The sequence below is a fragment of the Canis lupus genome, chromosome 1 (genome assembly GCF_011100685.1).
Source record: "Canis lupus familiaris isolate Mischka breed German Shepherd chromosome 1, alternate assembly UU_Cfam_GSD_1.0, whole genome shotgun sequence".
Classification (NCBI taxonomy): Eukaryota; Metazoa; Chordata; class Mammalia; order Carnivora; family Canidae; genus Canis; species Canis lupus.
In genome coordinates, this window is record NC_049222.1 from 25,292,560 (window position 1) to 25,311,155 (window position 18,596).

General features: G+C 37.0%; 1 long non-coding RNA gene and 1 pseudogene across 16 annotated transcripts in view; one reads left to right on the forward strand and one right to left on the reverse strand.

Annotated features, from left to right (window-relative positions):
- Positions 1–571: 571 nt before the first annotated feature.
- LOC102156553 overlaps positions 572–18,596 on the reverse strand; it is an 83,966-nt gene continuing 65,941 nt past the window's right edge. For 9 of the 16 annotated variants that reach the window (XR_005353494.1, XR_005353482.1, XR_005353495.1 and 6 more), the window contains 4 exons: positions 15,669–15,839; positions 8,781–8,973; positions 2,141–2,267; positions 572–814 (listed from right to left, as the gene is read on the reverse strand). This is a non-coding gene — a long non-coding RNA (uncharacterized LOC102156553). Of the gene's footprint in view, positions 815–2,140; positions 2,268–8,780; positions 8,974–10,998; positions 11,472–15,668; positions 15,840–18,106; positions 18,462–18,596 lie in introns of those variants that run through there. The other 7 variants (XR_005353484.1, XR_005353480.1, XR_005353490.1 and 4 more) reach the window with 5 other exon arrangements.
- Positions 13,601–15,076, forward strand: LOC100686253 (annotated as a pseudogene).

The following is an 18,596-nucleotide window of genomic DNA, read 5'->3' on the forward strand; positions in this document are numbered from 1 at the left end:
TAGGGCAGGTCTATTTTTAACTGTTTGAGGAACCTCCACACACTTTTCCAGAGTGGCTGCACCAGTTCACATTCCCACCAACAGTGTATGAGGGTTCCCTTTTCTCCACATCCTCTCCAACATTTGTTGTTTCCTGCCTTGTTAATTTTCCCCATTCTTACTGGTGTGAGGTGGTATCTCATTGTGGTTTTGATTTGTATTTCCCTGATGGCAAGTGATGCAGAGCATTTTCTCATGTGCATGTTGGCCATGTCTATGTCTTCCTCTGTGAGATTTCTGTTCATGTCTTTTGCCCATTTCATGATTGGATTGTTTGTTTCTTTGGTGTTGAGTTTAAGAAGTTCTTTATAGATCTTGGAAACTAGCCCTTTATCTGATATGTCATTTGCAAATATCTTCTCCCATTCTGTAGGTTGTCTTTGAGTTTTGTTGACTGTATCCTTTGCTGTGCAAAAGCTTCTTATCTTGATGAAGTCCCAATAGTTCATTTTTGCTTTTGTTTCTTTTGCCTTCGTGGATGTATCTTGTAAGAAGTTACTATGGCCGAGTTCAAAAAGGGTGTTGCCTGTGTTCTTCTCTAGGATTTTGATGGAATCTTGTCTCACATTTAGATCTTTCATCCATTTTGAGTTTATCTTTGTGTATGGTGAAAGAGAGTGGTCTAGTTTCATTCTTCTGCATGTGGATGTCCAATGATTATTTCCATTCTTAAATGTGAAAATTGAGGCTTAAAAAGATCATGCAACTAATCAGTGGCAGGATTCCAATCTTTATGATTCCAGAATATATGCTTTTGACTACTAGATTCTGTTATCTGAAATACAAGTTATACTTTTCATTATATCATATAAACACATAGTAAATAACTTTATAACTCTACTAGTTGTGTGCTAAGCCTATTAGGTTTTGATTGGTTTTGTTAGGTCTTTTTGTTTTGTTTTATTTGTTTTGGTGAAAAATCTTGGAAGATTTAAACTATCCTATGTTATGAAGAGAGATCAGAACAAAGTAGGCTGTCAGCAACTGGCAAGCATCAGTGATGCATGTGAAAGGCTATTATTGTCTTTGGTGTTACAATGAGTGCTAGGCTAAAAGCCCAGCAACAGGAATCTGCCTATCCTGGTTTTGAGATTTATATAAACAATATAACTGGGATACATTGTTTACTGTTCCTTTTTAAAAGCTTTAGGATGCCATGATTCTCTTAAAAATTTTTCCATTTGAAGGCCTGGCATTGTTTATTTAAAAGCATACTTAGTTTTAGATCACAGGAAAAAATAATGGTATCATTATATTAAATTCACACTTTATATTCCATCGAAACACTATTTCTCAGAAAAGTAGTGCCAACACATGGATTGTATAATGCCTAAAGTAATAATGTAGTAATGTGTAATATGAGGCACTCTGAGAATTGTTGTCTGAGGCACTCTGAGAATTGTTGTCTGGTGTAAGAAGAGACCCACAGAGGAAGGACAGGCGAAGCATTTTTGTGGAGCAGAGCTTTTGAGCATCATTCTCTAAGTCCCCTCCTCATGTCAACTTTAGCTCAGGGCTGAAGCCCTGGGGATTGTTCAGTACATACTTACCCCAAAGGTGTTCTGCCTCAAGAGAGTTGAGTCATTTTGAACTTCAACCCAGTTTTTCTTTTTTTTTTTAATTTTTTATTGGTGTTCAATTTACTAACATACAGAATAACCCCCAGTGCCCGTCACCCATTCACTCCCACCCCCCCACCCTCCTCCCCTTCTACCACCCCTAGTTCGTTTCCCAGAGTTAACAGTCTTTACGTTCTGTCTCCCCTTCTGATATTTCCCACACATTTCTTCTCCCTTCCCTTATATTCCCTTTCACTATTATTTATATTCCCCAAATGAATGAGAACATATAATGTTTGTCCTTCTCCGACTGACTTTTTCTGACTTCCTATTCTGCAACTTCATTTTTCTATCATTCTCCTTGTTGTCTTATAGGTATAGAAACTGAGCAGAAAAGGCATGAGTTACTTATCCTGGCAGAACTGAAACCAGGGTCTGGATGTATACACTGCTACTAAATTGCACATGGTAAAAAGACACTCTGGACTTTGAAATAGTTTACCACAATATTGACTTGTGTAGACACAGCATTGGAAACTTACCTGTCTTTCTGCGTTCAGTTTTGTGTGGGACAATTGCCGATGTTTTTGTTGGTGGATGTTGGGTTTGCCTGGCCTTCCCCCCACCCTTTTCATAAGGCAACTTGAGATTATAAATAGATGATTACCGCTAGAAAATAAGAGTCGGTAGGGTCAATTTATAAATGAAGAACACCATATTTTATTCTTCTGAGTACACACAGAAACACAAAGTAAAGAAACACACAAAATCACATACAAATTTTCTCTAAATAAGATCTTTTCCCCATCTTTAGACCTCAGCCTGCTAAGAATGTTTTGGGATATCTCCAACTAACATAAAAAAAAACAATTGAGTTAGGAAATTCCTGATTCTTTTAGCAAAATGAGAATTTTGTGACTGAGCTAAGTAGGCGGTTTTTCTAGTATCGATGCTATGCAATTTTGCGATCAGGTCTCATATTGCTCCTTAGGAGATGTTCCCATTCACTGAGCAGCAATATCTTAATGGGAGGCTTATTCCTACAAAGAAAACTCAGAGTATGTTTCAAATAATGATAATATTAGCTATATGTTGTACTGGATATCACCAAGAATTCTGCACACATTTCATTTTTAGGATGGGAAATTTCTATTTAGTCTATGGCTTGGTGTGTGAATGTGAGTCAGTTTCTTATTCAGAAGCTGATGATGGTATATTTTTTTCTCTTGATTATTTTCTTGGGATTTCTGGTCATCCTATTTAGGCAGCTGCTGCTGGCAATGAGTCTCATCAAGATCCAAATGATGCAGGGATTGAGATGTTCTCTAAATGTCTATCTGGGGAGGTTGAAGTAACTTTCCTCTTTTACAAATATCCACAGGCACAAGACCACAAAAACATATGCCTAGCCTTTGTAGACATCTCTGTAGGATATATATATATATATATTTTTTTTTTCCCTCTAGGAGATTCCTGCCACATTTCTCTCAAGCCTTTTTAAAAACATGAATTTCTTTTCACACCTAGTCTGATTTTGCCCTTTGTAGATGAATATTATTCAAGGAGGAATTATTTTGTATAGAAAATAGTGAAACTGGAAAAAAGAAAACACACCTACCTTTATCATCGGTGAGATAACCCTTTTTCTGTTTTATCTCCTGTGTCATATTAAGAAAACTTTCATAATATGTAAATGTGAAGATTTGTTGCTATAGTCTGAATTGTGTGGGCTCCCCACCCTACAATCAGTATGTTGGAACCCTAACCCCCGATGTGATGAGACTTGGAGACAGGGCCTTTAGGAGGTAAGTAGGTTTAGATAAGTTTACCAGAATGGGGCTTTCATAATGAGATTAGTGCTCTTATAAGAAAAAAACCCCGGAGAACTTGTGCTCTCTCTCTTTCACTGCCATGTAGGGACACAAGCAGAAGGGATCTCTATCTATAAGCCATAAAGAGAGCTCTTACTGGAGAGCAAACTCTGTTAGATCTTGATCTTGGACTTTCCAGTCTCTAGAACTATGAGAGAATTTACTTCTACTGTTTAAGCACCTCGTCCATGGTATTTTTTTCAGCATGGATGATAAAGACACTTATCTTTAACAAATATCAATGTAAATATGATTGGTTAGTTTGATTTGCAAAGTGGCCAAGTTTTTTTTATCCATTTAAAAATTCACTTATAGTTAACTGTACAAAATACCAAGAGGTTCTATCTGTAGGAAAAGTTGCCATAGTTTGTTCCAAAAAAGTCTCAGGCTCTCTCACAGCCTTAGAGACTCCTTTTTAGGTCTAATAATATATAGATTTTCTTGGATTTTTTATGTAGACAGCCATACCATTTACAAATTAACTTTGTTTTGTTTTTATCTTCATGGTGTAAGCCATTTTATTTGTCTTGTATTATTAAATTGGCTAGCATACTTAATGTTTTATTGAATAAAAGAGATAGTGGAAGTTTTCCTTGTATGATATTTGCTGGAGACTTTTGATAAGAATCTTCTATCTGGTTAAGCAAGTTTCTCTTCTATTTCTATTTGCTAAGTTTTGTTTTTCTACATGAATGGGTATTGAATTAATTTTCATCATGTATTGGGAATATCGTAAATTAATGACTCTTTAAGGGATGAATTACATTGCATTGCATTCTGAGATAAATTACGACTTTACTTTTAGGGTTCGATTTCTCTGTGTAATTTTTTTTCTTTCTATAAGAAATATAAAGGGGATATTTCTTATGTGAGTCCAAGTAGGTGGACTGGTCAGAGGTGGCCTCTCTTCTTCTTTTTTTTTTTTTAGATTTATTTATTTATTGAGAGAGAGAGAGAGAGAGAGAGAGACAGCAAGCACATGAGCCCAAGTGTGAGGGGCAGAGGAAGAAGGAGAAAATCTTAAGCAGACTCTGCACTCAAGGTGGTGTCTGAGGGGAGGCTCCATCTCAGGATTCTGAGATCATCCCTGAGCCATAGTAATCAAGAGTCAGAGGCTTCATTGACTGAGCCACACTGGTGCCCCCAGAGGTAGCCTCTTTAACTCCAGTTTTTTCATATGCATTTCAGCCAGTTGTAAGGACTATGGAGAGGAAAAAGAGAGGCTTACATTTTATGAGGATGTACATTTATTTTATGATACTCCAGTGGCCATAACTTACTCACATGTCTACTCTTAGTTATCAGAGAAGCCTCATCTCACTATTTTCTATTTAATATTTCCCGTATCCTATTTAATTTTGATATTTTCTATTATGTATTGCCTAGCCTAGTGTTATGGGTCAAATTTTTAACTCATTTATGGTCAGTCTTTTTAATTTGTTAATAAAATGATTGATGACTAAAAGTAAATGTTCCTTGAAAATCATTTAGGTACATCTCACAAGTTTGATGTATAATATACCAACTATTGCTCAATTCTATACATTTTATAATATTCATTTGTGAATTCCACTTCAAACCATTAACTAGAGAGTACATTTTAAAATCTCCATATGGTTTAAGAATACATTTTTAATGTTGATTTCTCATATGATTGCCCAGAAAACATGAAATATACATTATATATTTTCTTTAATATTTGTTAAGATTGTCTTGTCATTTAATATGTGGTCAAATATTTCAGCTGCCCCTTTTGTGCTTGAAATAAATATATACACTCTATTTATTGGATCCAGGAGTTCTGTTGATCAAGATTGTTAATTATATCACTGAGCTCTTCCATACAGTTGTTAATTTTTATCTGTTTTATCTGTTTTACTTCCACATATTTCTAATAGAGGTATGTTAAAAATTTGTATTGATTGTGCTTTGGTTCATTTTTCCTGAAGTTTTTTCTTATATTTGTCTTTACTCACATTTAATTACTGATTATTGTATAAATCTGAACTTTTCTACTAGTTTTTACTTTAAATTCTAATGTATCTAATTAATATTGCTAAATTAGCTTTGCCTCTTCATTTGCCTGTAACAATTGTCCCTTTATTGTAAAGTTCTGTCTTTTTGTTTCAGGTATGTTTCTTAAAATAGACTTAGCTGGATTTCTATAAAATCAATTTAGTAATTTCTTCTTTTAATATATTAGTTTGACACATTTGCATTTATTATGTTTGCTGATTATAACATCTTACTTTGATTTTGTTTTCTATACATTTTGTTTTTCCTCTTTTCTGCATTTTGTTTCAGTAAAAACTTTTAGAAAATTTATCTTTATTTTTCTTGCTCATTTGGAAGCTATGGATTATATTTCTTTTCACATAGTGGATACCTATTAAGTTTATGCTAGTTATTTAAGTATATTTTTTAAAGCTCAAAGTTATTAAAAATATTTATACTTATTTCATGTATGATAATGGATCTCAGTATGCTTTAACTATTCACACAATACCCAATCCAATATCATTCTTATTAACTAATATATTGAATTTATCTATCATTTGAAAGTAGCAAATACTCTTAAACTTTTTTCTGATCTAAAAAATTTTTTTAAATTTTCCCTCATTGTTGAATGTTGAATTAAGTATAGAATTGTAATTGCAAGTTATTTAATCTCAGTACCTGGAAGATACTACTCCAATGTGTCATATACAATCTGTTGTTCCTGATAGAGTTTGTTTTGCCTTTCTGAATGTTGTTCATTCATAGTTCATCTATTTTGCCCTTTCTCCTTCCTAAAAGGCTTTTTATATTTATCTTTGATGTAAGTACCTTGATATACATAGTTTCCTTATAATGTATTCAGATGTGAATTTATCCCTATTGTTCCTATATTTTACTTGATGTACACTTTCAATCTGAGAATGCATGTCTTTTTATTTTGTAATTATTATATCAATAATCCTTTAATCAGTAATCCTGGCTTTCATATTGACAACCCAGTGATTAGTTTATGCTTCTCCCCATGTATGCAACCATTTAAATCTGGAATATAGGTCATTATTCTTTAAGGTACTGTCTCAGTGTGAGTATAAAATGTGCTCTCAGGTAGCCACCACTTGTGGTAGATTGTTATAATAATGGCCTCAATGAATGATGTTTCTTAGTAGCCATGGACTACATAGTCCCTTCCACATTGACTCTGGGCTTGAGCATGTGCTTTGCTTTGTCTGATTGAACATCCACAAATGTGACATAAGTGGAAGTTTAATATACACTTATGCATTAGGACTGGAACCCCAAGATCACCATGTCACAAGGACTCATGGTCTAGCCTCTAGTCATGCCCCAGCCATCCCGCCAGTTGAATGCAGACACAGGTGCAAGCAGGAGAACCACCAAGCCAACACTCAGAATTATGAAAAATAATAAATCCTTGTTTTAAACTACTTTAAACTACTGAGATTTGAAGAGTTATCCAATGCAGCAATAGTTATCTAATACAATGTCTGATTTTTAATCCTTCCCTCTTCAAAAATATGTTCCAAATGACATAGATTTTTGTTGTGATGATGGTATACAAAAAACAAACTAGTTGTGATGATGGTATACAAAAAACAAACTTTCAGTCCTTTGTTCCTTATGTTTAGTTATCCCCAGAATGAGGGCATAACACTCTGGGGTACAAGTAATCATATTTACAGAGCTTATGAATGACATCCAGGTTCCCAATGGGGATAAAAAATCAGAACAATTAAACATATAAATAAAGTAGGTTTTTTAGAGCTGAGAAAGAAATTAAGATAGAATTGTAGGTGGAGCAGTGTCCATTTGAAAATCCCAGAGCTCTGAAGAAACAGTAGGGAGATGTTGGTAAATGAAGTAGAAGCTCTGAATCATGATCACTGTCATGATTCTCCTTCCCAATGGAATGAAATCCAGTTTTACATGGAAAAGACACATGGTTGCCTCTGTATTTATACAAAGAACTTTCAAGTCACACTTTCTTGGAGGCTATGTGAGTAACTCAAAGATCAAACTTCAAGTTAGTCATTTGCTGGCCTTACATAAGGCAGGGTCAATTTCACAGACTACACATGAGGAGGTTTCCAGGATGCCCTAGGGAAATAGAATGTGCTTTTAAAGCAAATGATCCACTAATTTTTTTATTAACAGTGCATCTACATTTCTTTGGCTCAGGGCTGTTCCAATTTGAGACTAAAGAATGTATTAAAGGAACTGAGTAAATCTTTAATATATATATATATATATATCACATATGTGTACACATTTCATACATAAACGTGTATGTGCATATGTATAAACTTAATCAGGACTGAGAGAAGCCATCTTTTACTGAGCAACCTGATAATTTCCTAAGAACCTGTTTAAGGGATAAAGTATGCCACCATCACAAGTATAAGCTAATAGTTATGGCCACTCATGCAGAAGACTCTTTATTTTAAAGCAATATTTTTATATGACCAACTTAAACTAAGGAAAAAAATATTCCTAACAAATTCACTGAAAACTATCAAAGAAAGATTTGAGGAACTGGACACGGATTTCACATCCTTATAATCAGAGGTCAAATAGTCCTACCCTCTTATACTCAGAGGGTCATTTGGCCATAATTCTTTTCATCTTCAATAAAGTTAATTGGAATTTGTAAAGCTTGCCAAAGTACAAAATACAGAAAGTGAACATCAATATATTTGCTCTTTCCTGATGCTTTTTTCCCTAATGACAATGTTTCATAGTTAACGGATTTTTCTTTCTTTCTGTTTTTTTTTTAATTTTTTTATTTTACTTATTTATTCATGCGAGACAGATTGAGAGGCAGAGACACAGGCAGAGGGAGAAGCAGGCTCCATGCCGGGAGCCTGACGCGGGACTTGATCCCGGGACTCCAGGATCGCGCCCTGGGCCAAAGGCAGGCTCTAAACCGCTGAGCCACCCAGAGATCTCCCATAACTGATTTTTCTAATTTATTGGTTTATTAGTAAGTTATCAGAGTAACAAAAACATAACAGAATTTGAAAGAGGAAAGACACAATTTATAATAGACCGGAAGGTAAGGAAATAAGAAAAGCAAACCTCAAAAAAAAAAGAAAAATAAAATAAAAAAAAAAAAAAAAAAAAAAAGAAAAGCAAACCTCAAGTTATGCCTGATCTTTACAAATAAGACTCTGAATTATTTTCCTCTGTGCCTGATTATTAGGTAAAATGGAAAAACTATCAAACATGAAAATAAAGGCCAACATCTAGGATTCACCTTAAGTAAATATATTCAAATATTAAACAGATATGAACTTACTCAGGGAAGCTTTCTCTGTTCTTCAAAAGGGATCAGATGGTGGGATTAATATACAAAGCCACAGTTGCCCATACTTTGTTTTTTGCTGCACTTCTGATAATGGAAATTTAAGAAGAATTGGTTGGTTAACATTTTTCTTCTGCATAAAATTAAAACTCCATGATGGCAAAGAGCAGATCTGTCTTATTTAGTGCTGTTAAATAACAAAAAATGTAGTCAAGTAAATTTCAAGCTCTTATTGGCTTTATTGATTCATAAATCAATATCCCATCTAGCAAGGAAAGGGGAGCTCCACAGAGTTCCAGTAAGGGAAGATTTTTAAAGGCAGGACAAAAAAGTCATAGACAGAAAAAAGAATTATTTCAGGTGAATATACCGTTCTTTGGGGAATGAAGGGGGCCCATGTGACACATGACCTCAATGGCATTGACCAGAAAATTTCTGACTTCCTGGTTAAGACTACATTTCTGGGGAAGGCTGAAAATGCAATTGTAGTAGGTATTAAGCCCTGGTTTAGTGATATGGCTAGGCATAAGTGACTTCATTTTGAGTGTATGGTTTTCTTTTTAACAACCTCATCACCACCCTACCACTTTGGTCAGACTCTCAGCTTAATTGAGAGATGTGATAACAGTTTAAGGCATTGGTGCCACTCTATGCCACCTCTCTGAAGTTCTTGCAGTTTTTGTTGTTCCCTTTGTATGATGTCTGTAGTCATGATGTTTTTGCTTAACCTCTGTGAAATTCACAGGTCATGCTTCAGGTTTATGTTTTTTCATTTGGTCATTCTCTTTGTTCCTTTTCTGACAGTCCAGGCTTAGGGAGATCATTCACTTGATTGGTGGCTACAAATATGTATTTAATATACCACCCCAGGGAGATCATTATGATCATTATGAACAGAACAATTCCCAATGTTTGCAATGCACTTTGTAGTGAGGTCCCCAAGACCCAAGCCAATCAAAATAAAATGAATCATAAATAAATAAAAAAGGTGCAGGAGTCACCTTTTTGAGCCAAGTGGCTCACTCGGTGATCTTATGTAATTGAGTTTTAACTTCTCCAGAAGTATTAATCCAGGTGTAGCTAGATAGTGTTGGCCATAGCATAGACACTTCCCTTGCTCAGCTAAAAGATAATGAAGGGCTATTCTATTATCAAGAACAACTTTGGCCAGGGAGTCTACGGATCTTTGTGCATAGCTATTGCTTTAGCAGTGGATTTTTCAATAATTTCAAGAATTAGGGAGAAATCCCTGATCATAGCCTCATTTACATTTATCATTTACATTTTCAACAAGGTGAAAGGAGTGAATCCAAGTCACGAAAGCCTCCTGATAGGTGCTTTCTAATTTGATGTTGTAAATTTAGGGGAGTCAGTCAATGAGATGCTTTATTTGTTTGTGAAAAGGGAGGGGCTCAGTTAGATTTTCTCCTAGCAGTCTGAAATAAAAGGTTATTCTAAATTCTAGAGGTTATGCACCTTAGCGATGACTTAGGAGATACAGTGAGGGTCTTATCTTTTGAGGCTAATGCCAGAGTTAAGGAAGGGAAAAGAAGAAAGGGTTTCATGTTCTTTTAAGCAGGAAGTCGATCCATCATCGTGACTGGAAACAGTCTACCTCAATGTCAAATACTTCTCTTCCCTGTCACTTTGTTTTTTTTTTTTGTTTTGTTTTTTGTTTTGTTTTGTTTTTTTCCCTGTCACTTTGATTCAGAGGTCTCCAGTGTCTAAACAGGACCAAGTGTTAGGTGGAGTCTTTAGCTGTGTGATGTGTACTCAAGGCTTTTTGCAGCAGTGTCAGTGGTCAAGAGCACTTTATAGGGTCCCTTTAAATGGAACTTAAGGGTTATCTTCCTCTGATGGTATTTCCAGAATACTCAGTTACCAGGCTCTAAACTGTGAGCAACAAGGTTCTTTGAATTGGCATCTGGAAAGGTTTCTTTAACCTGTTGATGACAGGCTTGAGCATCATATTATTTGCCTAGTAAAGTGAGTTCCTTGATCACTGAAGATCATGGAAGGTACACCCTAAATGGAAAATACATTTCCTTTGCCACTGTGAGGGTATCAGTTTTAGGGCAGGGAGAAGTTTCAACCCATCTCTATCTAGATGTACAGTAACAAGTACATATTGATAACTTGTACTAAGTAGCAGTTAAATGATGTCCAGCTGCAGGTTTTAAAGAGTCCAGAGGGAGGACTCTTTTTTTTTTTTTTAAGTTTTTTAAAAGTTTAATGGAGCCAATAAGGCATATAAATCATGTTCTGGCAGACATGAGACCTGCTTTCTCTTACCAAAGAAAATGGCACATGTTTTATCAAAATTTGACAATCAAGAGTAAAGGGTACTGAGATTAAGCGTCAGAGCACCAACTAAAACAAAAACAAAAAAAATTAAAAAATGGTTATTCAACTCAGAAGGAGGAACTAGAACCAAGGCATAGAGGGGAGGTTATACAGGTGTTCCTCAATCTCAAAATCCTTTAGGAAGAGGAGTTCTGGCCACTCGTGAGCAACGCTTCACACCACCAAACGCCAATTCCAGAATCTAAATTTACAACGACAGAAAAAACAAAGATAACTCCAAATGCATTTCTGGGCATATTCCAAAGGGAAGCTTGAAAGTATTCATAATACACAGGCTTGTCTGTTTCAGGTAAAATGACAGGTTGCTGTAATTGCTGAGGCCTGTGGGGATAAAAATGGTTGTTTCAGGATTATGGACCTGACAGGTCAAGCATTGCTGGTAGACTATTTTCACAATTTTATAAAAGTCTCCCCAACAACATCTATTTATAGATTGAGTAATTTGAAATGTACTGTGGTGGGTGAAGGAATGCAAACGCTGAAAAATGGGATTTTTCCAGGGATCCAGGAAGAACCAAGTAACTATCTTGGGTTTCCCATAGTCCCAGCCTATTAATTTTCAACCATTGTTTCCCCATCTTAGTATCTCTGATTTAGGGGCATGCTATTGCCATGTTATAAGGCATTTGGATGGCAAAAGTATGATACCAAAAGGTCTTTTTCTGAAGAAGAAGCAGAATGGACTTCATCCATGTGTGCCACAATTTTTATAGATTCTACTGCTACTGACTTTGCATGAAAGCCAGCTTGGTTACATATTAAAAAAAATCTTTTCAAAGATCCCTTTTCCACATACCTTAGTGGCTTTAATTACATATATTAGAATTTTTCTTAACCCTTTGAAACCTTAATTTCTAGTAAAAGCTAAGTATAAGCAAGTATGAACTTATACTAGCATTCTTTAGATTTTGCAAATTTCAAAGTTTCTAGAAGCATATGCTTTTTCTAATTTTCCAGTTTCTCTGTAATAAGAAGCCAAAGCATATAAACCCATGTTCAGTAATTATTTTTAGTATTTTGTCTTATTTGGAAATTATCTAGACATTTAATGACTATCCATCATCTAATTTAACTTGGCAAAATTCTTTGGTTTTAAGATACCAAAAAGATCTGTGAAAACTAAGTAGACAAATTTCATTGAAAAGTTCGTTTATAAATGTTTATATACATCTATTTAATTCATTTGTTTAAATATGTTTAGATTAGTTGTTAAAACACCACACCACATTAAACAGCTAAGCACCATCTTTAAGTGACCTTTCATGCTGGCAAATTCTGTGATAGAACATGAGCTTATTTGACTTATACTGCATGTAAGTAAACCAAAAGTATTGTATTTAAGGCTGTAAACTAAAAAACATGTCTGTTTTAGTTAAACCAACAAACTTCAATTAGATTTTACTTATTAAAGATTAATCCTAGAACACATGAACTTGAAAAACATCTGGGCTGAATTTCTGTTATATTTCTGAGTCTAATTTGTATAAGCATGGATTTTTAAAAAACATTTTATTTATTTATTCACGAGAGACAGAGAGAAAGAGAGAGGCAAAGACACAGGCAGAGGGAGAAACAGGCTCCATGCCAGGACCCCGATGCAGGACTCGATCCCGGGACTCCAGGATCACACCCTGGGCCAAATGCAGGTGCTAAACCACTGAGCCACCCAGGGATCCCTAAGCATGGATTTTTAGGTCCAATTAAATAGTACTCTTTTGCAAATGAATTTTGGCAATATCATCCAGAGGTAGAAAATACCACACATCTACAACATATATATTGGGACATACAGACAGAATAGGCAAACACTTTATTGTTTTAAAATTTTGAGCTATAAGAAGTATAATAATGCAAAACTCACTAGTTTATAAAAGAACACTTGGATCCAAACTGTTTTTTGTTTTTTGTTTTTTGTTTTTGTTTGTTTGTTTTTTTTTGTTTTTTTTGTTTTTTTTGTTTTTTTTGGCAGATGGGAAGAATTAAGCTTAGCTGCTCATATGGCTAAAGTTTTTTTCTCATAATATTGGTGGAGAAGACATGTAAGATTTTTATTTGTTCTTGACAAATATAGAAGCCATGGGCTAGATTTTGGGCAAGGGTGCCATTTGTATTTTTTAAAAAGGCTTCTATTTGTGTGTTTTTTAAAAAATTCAGTCTTAGAAATTGGGAATGATCTGGATAAGTTTCCAGAGAGGTTACAAATGTTTTGAGATAAAGAAGGGAGGTTTTGGGATTGGTGAAAAGGAATGGGTACAATTCAAACTTGCTCTGGAGCTACATTTCTACTTTTGCAAAAGATTTGTAAGGTAAGGTCAGTTGTTCTCAATTCTTCAAAGAATTTGGTTGTAATTTGGCAGGTTCTCTTACATCGACCGCCTAAGAGTAGCGCTGTAAGAAGCAACAACCTCTCCTCTTCTCTGCCATCTACCCGCAGCCGCCAAGCAGCAACCATGCGTGAGTGTATCTAGATCCACGTTGGCCAGGCAGGTGTCCAGATCGGCAATGCCTGCTGGGAGCTCTATTGCCTGGAACACGGCATTCAGCCCTATGGCCAGATGCTAAGTGACAAGACCTTTGGGGGAGGAGATGACTCTTTCAACACCTTCTTCAGTGAGACGGGCGCTGGCAAGCATGTGCCCATGGCAGTGTTTGTAGACCTGGAGCCCACAGTCCTTGATGAAGTTCGCACTGGCACCTACCGCCAGCTCTTCCACCCTGAGCATCTCATCACAGGCAAGGAAGATGCTGCCAATAACTATGCCTGAGGGCACTACACCATTGGCAAGGAGATCATTGACCTTGTCTTGGACCGAATTCAGAAACTTTGGTTTCTGAGCACTGACCAGTGCTCGGGTCTTCAGGGCTTCTTGGTTTTCCACAGCTTTGGAGGGGGAACCGGTTCTGGGTTCACCTCCCTGCTGATGGAACGTCTCTTTGTCAATTATGGCAAGAAGTCCAAGCTAGAGTTCTCTGTCTACCCTGCCCCCGAGGTGTCCACAGCTGTAGTAGAGCCCTACAACTCCATCCTCACCACTCACACCACCCTGGAGCACTCTGATTGTGCCTTCATAGTAGACAATGAGGCCATCTATGACATCTGTCATAGAAACCTCGATATTGAGCACCCAACCTACACTAATCTAAACAGGTTGATAGGTCAAATTGTGTCCTCCATCACTGCTTCCCTCAGATTTGATGGAGCCCTGAATGTGGATCTGACTGAGTTCCAGACCAACCTGGTGCCCTATCCCCGCATCCACTTCCCTCTGGCCACATATGCCCTTATCATCTCTGCTGAAAGCCTACCATGAACAGCTTTCTGTAGCAGAGATCACCAATGCATGCTTTGAGCCAGCCAACCAGATGGTGAAATGTGACCCTCGCCATGGTAAAAATATGGCTTGCTGCCTGTTGTACCATGGAATGTGGTTCCCAAAGATGTCAATGCTGCCATTGCCACCATCAGCCTCCCACTGTGGTACCCGGTGGAGACCTGGCCAAAGTACAGTGAGCTGTGTGCATGCTGAGCAACACCACAGCCATTGCTGAGGCCTGGGCTCACCTAGACCACAAGTTTGACCTGATGTATGCCAAGCGTGCCTTTGTTCACTGGTATGTGGGTGAGGGCATGGAGGAAGGAGAGTTTTCTGAGGCCCGTGAGGACATGGCTGCCCTGGAGAAGGATTATGAGGAGGTTGGTGTGGATTCTGTTGAAGGAGAGGGTGAAGAAGAAGGAGAGGAATACTAAAGTTAAAAATGTCACAAAGGTGCTGCTTTTACAGGGAAGCTTATTCTGTTTTGAACATTGAAAAGTTGTGCTCTGATCAGTTAATTTGTATGTAGCAGTGCATACTCTCATATACAATTACTGACCTATGCTTTAAAACACAACGCTTTGTCCATTTCTCTGATGGGTTTGAATAAAGTATTCCTTGTCTTAAAAAAAAAAGAATTTGGTTGTAATCTAAATAATCTAATGGAATGATCCACCTATCCAACAACCTTATCTGCAGTTTGCTTCTATCTGGTACATTGCTCTAATTTTAACTTAGGGGAGAAGGCCTTTAAAAAAAATCCTATCAGGCTCTGAAATCAGTTTCCAGTTTGGCCAACCTTTTGACTACAGAACTACTTTACAAAATTTTTGCTTAAATATTGTCAGTCTTCAGCGGCACATACAATAAATATTTCTGGCAGTATTGACTAAGCCCCTTTGGGTATAAGAGGGGTCCCCAAAGAGAGTGCAAAGGATACTGTCTTCCCAAGTTCCAGAGTCACTCCCCAAAGACACCCAAAGAAAGAACTAACAATCTCTTGGCAGAAAGCCCCACTCAGTTCTTAGGATGCAAAATGAGGAAACAAGAAGTCACTAGCTGTCCCTAGGAGAGAAAGGATCAATAACCAGTCTGAATTGGGGTCTGTATTGGAACAGGAAGGACAATGTGAAATTTTATTTTCTTCACTCAACTGGGCACTACAGACAGATTGGGAAGAACTGATTCTGGAAAGAATTCTTACCTTTCTCTGGATTCTGCATTTTTTGAGGATCACCTCTGCAGCCTCTGATATCCAGTTTCCCATTGGCTATTTAGGGGAATAATGTAGCATTTTACCAGAATTTTCCTCATTTTCATCAACTCTGGAAGGGGCCCATAGGAGGAGCCTTCTCTGAAGGTAGATATGGCGTGTCTGAAAAACCATTAATGGCCTTTTGTTTATGGTTATAGAGCACTTTTTTTTTCACAGTGGAAAAACAATTGAGACAGGATTACTAGAATGAATACTCAAAGGAGCAGAAAGAGAAGAAATAAGAATCCTGTCAGTCTTAATCTTTTGTTTCAGGCCTCTTACATTTTTAATTTTTCATTAGGCTTTTGCAACAACTCTTTCAATGGCATTTCTATACACTAACAATGAGACTGAAGAAAGAGAAATTAAGGAGTCAATCCCATTTACAATTGCACCCAAAAGCATAAGATACCTAGGAATAAACCTAATCAAAGAGGTAAAACTAAAAACTATAGAACACTTCTGAAAGAAATTGAGGAAGACACAAAGAGATGGAAAACTATTCCATGCTCATGGATTGGCAGAATTAATATTGTGAAAATGGCAATGTTACCCAGGGCAATTTACACGTTTAATGCAATCCCTATCAAAATACCATGGAAACTATTTTGGAATTATGAAACCTTTGAAGACTTCTGCATGCTGATTAAAACAGATATCTAATTCTATTTCATTTAGGAACCCTTGCTTTCAAGTGTACTTCTTAAATGGTGTTATTTAATTGTAACATTTTACATAATGGCCATTATAATTCTAAGTTGCTTTTAGCAAGATTTTGCCATTTTACTAGATACCTGCAACTTTGGACACTACAGGTTTTAGACATAAAAGAAGCAGGTGTCCTGGAAGGAGGCACACTCAACTCTTTGGAATTTGAAGATCCTATTAAGTAAGACTTTGGGTCACTCAGAACCAAACTAATACCTAAAGAGAATGTGCCACTGGGTTAGAAGTTTTTTGTTTTTTTTAATTTTTATTTATTTATGATAGTCACACAGAGAGAGAGGGAGAGGCAGAGACACAGGCTGAGGGAGAAGCAGGCTCCATGCACCGGGGGCCCGATGTGGGATTCCATCCCGGGTCTCCAGGATCACGCCCTGGGCCAAAGGCAGGCGCTAAACCGCTGGCCACCCAGGGATCCCCCTGGTTTAGAGATTGTACATGTTTTACAGTGTACCTTAACGCACTGAAGTTTTCCTTGAGGTTGACAGATAACCTAGTCAATTTAACCCGTTCAGTGACTGATTTATCGGAACATAGGAGTCTTTGAGTTAGGTGGCAAGCACTTTAACAGCTTTAAATGCTTGACTTGTATCCACCAATTTCTGCCCATGGTTTTCTTTTTTACACCTCCTAGGTCCCCATGGGCAATAGCCTTTACACAAAAGAGAACATTCACCTCAACACGCCAGTTGTAGCCAAAAGATGTCACTATGGACTGGCCAAGAGAAGACTGTGCCCACCATGAGCAATTCCCAGCAATGCCTCTACTATGGAGACTGCAAACTAGAACTGGGGAAGAGATTCCAGCGTGGAATTGTAGACTGAACCAAGGACCAACAACCGGCGCTCCGTTAGAGCCTCCTGTCAGTCTAGGCTGACCTGTTAACCTTGGACTAGAAAGCCAATTGGTCAAAAGCTTGAGTGCAAAAAGAGCAGAGCTTGACTAGAGGAGCTCAACTGAGAAGAACTCACCAATGGCCTTGGAAAAAGGTTTATGGAGCACCACACCTGTGTTTCTCATTCTCCTCAAATGCCATCAGGGGTTCACCTTGGATCCCATTGCTGCCACCAAAACTTTTAAATAACAAAAATTCAGCCAAATAGATTTTTAAAATTTAATTGGCTTTATTTATTGATTCATGAATCAGGCAGCATTTCATCTTGCAAGTAGAGGGGAACTCCAAAGGGCTACAGAAAGGTAAAGGAAAGGTTTTTCAAGGTAGGACAAGGAAGTTATAAACAGAAGAAAGGGCTGTTTCAAATGAGTTCACCTTCCTTTGGGGGACTGGAGAGGATCCATGTGACAGATGACCTCATTGATGCTAACCAGAAAGTATCTGACTAGCTGGTTAAGACTAAATTTCTGAGGGAGGCTGAAAGTACAATTATTAGGTATTTGAAGCCCTGGTGTGGTGGCATGCCAAGCATAAGTGACTCCATTTTAGGCTTATGATTTTCTTTTTAACAATGCCTAGTCATCAGTCAGTGAATGAATGAATGAATTCTTTTTTTTAAGTTAACTCATTAATTTACTTTATTAATCAATTAAAACACTTATATGTACTGGATCCTTTCACCTTAACTCTGGTTATAACAGAGAAAATTACTCTTGTATTCTTTTTTTTATAAATTTATTTTTTATTGGCGTTCAATTTGCCAACATATAGAATAACACCCAGTGCTCATCCCAAGTGCCCGCCTCAGTGCCCGTAACCCAGTCAGAATTCTATTTCATTCTACTGCATAGAACACTGGGAACAACCCCTCAGAGTATGGACAGATGGTTCTCCAAAAATAGAGTAGAGGCATGGTTGTCGATCTCATAGAAGATGAGCTCTGCTGTTACTAAAGTCAGTCTTGATGGAAAGTAGAAAAAGACTTTTGGACATAGGATTCTGTAAGATGCCAGGATTTTAAGAAAAGGCTCATTTCCTTGAAGAGTCTGGAGTGTTCCAATAATGCCTTTTCTGTATTGCAAGCTTTTGTTCCTCTCTGATGTCTTGACTTCTCAGGGTAGGGCTAGTGAAAAGTTCACATCATAACTGAAGCACAGATGATCTTTGCAGGCTTAAAAGCCAATATTCTTATTATTTTATTATGTTTTTTAAATTGAAATATAGTTGACACACATTACTTTTTGATGTATGATACAGT